The sequence below is a fragment of the Myotis myotis genome, unplaced genomic scaffold (genome assembly GCF_014108235.1).
Source record: "Myotis myotis isolate mMyoMyo1 unplaced genomic scaffold, mMyoMyo1.p scaffold_m19_p_4, whole genome shotgun sequence".
NCBI classification, from domain to species: Eukaryota; Metazoa; Chordata; class Mammalia; order Chiroptera; family Vespertilionidae; genus Myotis; species Myotis myotis.
Window position 1 is genome coordinate 97,541,535 of NW_023416346.1, and position 4,751 is coordinate 97,546,285.

The window sequence follows — 4,751 nt, forward strand, 5'->3', positions numbered from 1 at the left end:
TTTCTCTTCATTCAAGTCCTTCATAGACCTACCAAGTATAAGAGCTTTCTCTATTCTTTGCTCCTACTTTCAAACAGCATTCTGAAATCAGTTTTGCACTATTAGAGAAATATATGGGCCAAATTTAAATGTCAACAGAAGTGGGGCAAGTGATATTTATCTGCTAAGTTAAATTTACATGTATTCTAAACAGCATTGAGTTATAGAACAGAAAAAGAGTGGAGGGAGCAGCGGCGGTGCTTGGGGCCGCCTGCTCCTTCAGGAAGGAGAGGTTCCCACCTGCTGTGCCAGGTGTCTGAGGTGGCTCCATGGGAAGCCCATCTGAACTGAAGCCCTGGCCGGGTGGGCCCAGGCAGGTCGTGGGCGGAAGACACAGCCTGCACTGGAGCTGGGTGGAGGGGTTGGTCCCAGGGTGCGCTTCTGCTGGTGTCTGGGCCCCCACTGCCTTAGTCTGTGGCTCTGCCTTTCCTGAGGGCTAGGAGAATGTGTGTGTCCCCTCTGGCTCAGACAAATTGGAATCCCAGTTAGAAGTTCCAGTCTGCCGCTGTTCTCTGATGCCATGCCAGTAGCAACTCAGCTGTTTTTTCCTCTGATTTGTAACTGTGAACTGAGCAGAAACTATGGCACTGCATGTTACTGCCCCACAGGTATCTCTGCTGCTCATCTCCTTACATTCCTGAGTCACCTGAAGTATACACCTCATCCAGTGTATGCTACCTTTTGCAGGCCAAAGGAGAACTGGTGGCAATACACCCAAGGAAGGAGATATGCTTCCACACCACAGAAATTTTACCTCACACTTCCACAAGTCAACAGCATCCTGAAAGCTAATGAGTACAGTTTCAAAGTGCCAGAATTTGATGGCTAAAATATCAGTTCTGTCCTTGGATTTGACAGCAATCAGCTACCTGCAAATGCACCCACTGAGGATCAGAGAAGTACAACAACCTTCTTGCAGACCAGAGGATGCCTTTGAGGTTTTTTGATGGCCATACAGACTGTGCTTGTTCCCAAGCAGTCAGTGAAAAGACTCTTTTATTATATTGCTGTCTCTTTGTTACCCCACGAGACTTTGCTAGAGATTGAAAATGCAGTGGAGTCTGGCCGGGCACTGCTACCCATTCTCCAATGGCACAAGTATCCCAATGATTAGTTCAGTAAGGAGGCATCCAAATTGTACTTCAACAGGTTGAGGACTTATTGGCAATAATTTATAGATCTCAAAACTGGGAAGTCAGATGATATTGATGTTAAGGAGGGTCTAATTAATGCTTTCCTCAACTACCTGGTGCTTTGAATGGCATTTTCTGAGGCCACTGCTTGTGTGGCCCATGTGGATGGTGTCAACCTTCATGTGGCCAATACTGGAGATAGCAGAGCCATGCTGGGTGTGCAGGAAGAGGACGGCTCTGGGTGAGCAGTCACTCTCCCTAACGACCACAATGCTCAGAATGAAAGTGAGCTGGAAAGGCTAAAATTGGAACATCCAAAGAATGATGCCAAGAGTGTGGTAAAATAGGATCACTGCTTGGCTTGCTGATGCCTTTTAGTTCTTTTGGAGATGTAAAGTTCAAATGGAGCATTGACCTTCAAAAGATAGTGGTAGACTTCCTTCTTTTTTGCAGCAGCAGCATAGTATTCCATTGTGTAGATGTACCACAGTTTTCTAATACATTCATCTGCTGATGGGCACTTAGGCTGTTTCCAGAACTTAGCTATGGTAAATTGTGCTGCTATGAACATAGGGATGCATATATCCTTTCTGATTGGTGTTTCTGGTTTCTTGCAACAGCATGGATGGAACTGGAGAGCATTATGCTAAGTGAAATAAGCCAGTCAGTGAAAGAAAAATACCACACGATCTCACTCATTATGGATAATAAAGACCATTATAAGCTGATGAACAAAAATAGATACAGAGGCAGAGCAGCATCAAACAGACTGTCAAACTACAGCAGGAAAGCCGGGGAGGGTTGGGGAGGGGGGGGTAAAAGTTCAACCGAAGGACTTGTATGCATGCATATAAGCATAACCAATGGACACAAGACACTGAGGGGTAGGGGAGGCCAGGGGAAGGTCAAGGGGCGCGGGGAAGGAGACATATGTAATACTCTTTGTAATACTTTAAGCAATAAAATAAAATTTTTTAAAAAAGATAGTGGTAGAATCTGGCCCAGACAAATTGAATGACAACAAATATACCAAGTTTATCCCTCCTAATTATTATACAGCTCCTTATCTCACTGCTGAGCCAGAGGTAATCCTACCATTGATTAAGGCCACAATATGAGTTTCTGGTACTGGCTACTGATGGGTTGTGGGAGATAATGCATAGGCAGGATGTGGTTAGGATTGTGGGCGAGTACCTAAATGGCATGGTGACTCTGGGACAGATGCATGTCCTGTTAACAGAAAGGAGAGCCAAGATGTTCTCAGTATTTAAGGATCAGAATGCAGCAACCCATCTTTTTCGCCACACTGTGGGCAACAATGAGTTTGGGACTGTTGATCATGAGCGTCTCTCCAAAATGCTGAGTCTTCCTGAAGAGCTTGCTCGGATGTACAGAGCTGACATTACAATTGTAGTTCACTTCAATTCTCATGTGGTAGGGGCATATCAAAACCATGAATAGTGAGATCTTCCCCTGGCAATTTTCAAAAAAAAAATAGATTTAAAGGACAAATAGATTTTAAAAAGATACTACAGTAGTAAACATTTCTAGTGGGTCATTCTAAGCATTTACCCATTTGTTCCTCTAGCTCAGTGGTTGGCAAACTCATTAGTCAACAGAGCCAAATATCAGCAGTACAAAGATTGAAATTTCTTTTGAGAGTCAAACTTTTTAAAGTTAAACTATTTAGGTAGGTACATTGTTATTAACTTAATTAGGGTACTCCTAAGGCTTAGGAAGAGCCACACTCAAGGGGCCAAAGAGCCGCATTTGGCTCACGAGCCGCAGTTTGCCGACCACGGCTCTAGCTAGTCAAGAACTCAAATGGACTTGGCAGTAGGGTAGTAGGATAATGAGAGTGTCATTCTGCCTGGCTCAGACCTCACAGCTCCTGCACTTGAGGCAAATCAGTTTCTTATTGCAGATTTATTGTGACATTGGCTTCTTGTGTCAGTCTGAGAAAATTAGGATGACCTGCCTGACAAGTAGGATCTTGAATAAGTCAAAAGCAAGGATCTTGCTGGGCATATTTTCTTGGTAGAAGAAACAACACTGTTCACATCTGCAGGCTCCTTTTATCACTGATACCAATGTACAGGAGAACATTTATATATTGCATGATATCCTAGATATATAATTTATGCATTATTCATATAAACTTATTTTACCCTCAGGTGGTTTCCAAATGCAGTATTTTAAGCTATAAATGACTGAGAACCAAGCAATCTGAATTTGTAAGTGTTTGTGATTATTTGGAATACTTTTGAAATGGAAAACAAACTAATCACTTCCCTACCCAATTACCTAATGTAATTGAAGCATATTCTATTTTGTCACATACTTGAAGACAATAAAGGTTTTTAACTATATCTACTCTTATATTGATGTTAAATAAAGAAAACATATTTTTAGTTTGTATTAATGAAAAGTTTTATTTAGTTTGAAATAAAAGATCCAGGAGAAAAAGAAGAGACTAACCCCCCGCCCCCCCAAAAAAAACCACAAAAAACCAAAACAAAACAAAACAAAAAAACAGAATAAGAGCACATATAGAACAAACAAACAAACAATTAAAAAAAGCCCACAGATGTCAGTGATTTGTTCAAATTACAAGGGGGTAGCAAAGGAGGGAAGATGTCTGGACTCAGCATTCTTTGAACTACATAAGTCTGCCTCTTTAAAAAAATGTTTTTATTGATTTTTTTCAGAGAGAGAGAGGAAGGGAGAGGGAGAGAGGGAGAGAGAGAGAAACATTGATGTTAGAGGAAACATAGCTTGGCTGCCTCCTGAATGCCCACTACTGGGGATTAAGCCTGCAACCTGGGCATGTGCCCTGACTAGGAATCAAACCGGTGACCTTCTGGTTCACAGGACAGCACTCAATCCACTGAGCTACACCAGCCGGACAAGTCTGCTTCTTTTTCGTGCAGCTATTTAGTAATGATAAAAATAAGACCAAAGAACAAGAGCAAATCCTCAATATTTTTATCTCTTTCTTTTTGATATGGCAATCCAAAATATGTCATACTGTCTACATAGGTGTAATGGAATAGGATAACATGGAATACTATCATTCTGAACTACTATGGAGAACTGGGATAATATATCTGAGCCTTTACTGCTTTGTGGATAAGGCAATAAATAGAGATGTAAACATAGCTTTGAGTAAATTAAAATAAATCATTAAACCCTATTTTATTACAGCAGAGTCTTTTGAGTCTGTTTGGAAAGGTGACCCTGGAAGGCCACTAGGTTAAGGTCTATTTCAAATAACTTTGTTTCTCAAGCCCTGATGTTGTTTCTATTTTTGCATGGTTTTGTGAATAAGCAACAGTATTAAAATAAGCTTGTGGTTCAGCCAGTGTGGCTCAATGGTTGAATGTCGACCTATGAACCAGGGGGTCACAGTTCGATTCTGGGTCAGGGCATATGCCTGAGTTGCAGGCCCAATCTCTGGTTGGGGGTATGCAGGAGGCAGCCAATCAATGATTCTCTCTTATCAATGATGTACCTCTCTCCTTCCCTTTCCCGCCCTCTTAAAACAAGTAAAAATATATTTTTAAAAAGTAAAGGCATGTA

At 41.6% G+C, this 4,751-nt stretch overlaps 1 pseudogene; it reads left to right on the forward strand.

The window, feature by feature from the left end:
- Window positions 1-511: 511 nt before the first annotated feature.
- On the forward strand, window positions 512-2,633 carry LOC118654586 (annotated as a pseudogene).
- Window positions 2,634-4,751: the final 2,118 nt, after the last annotated feature.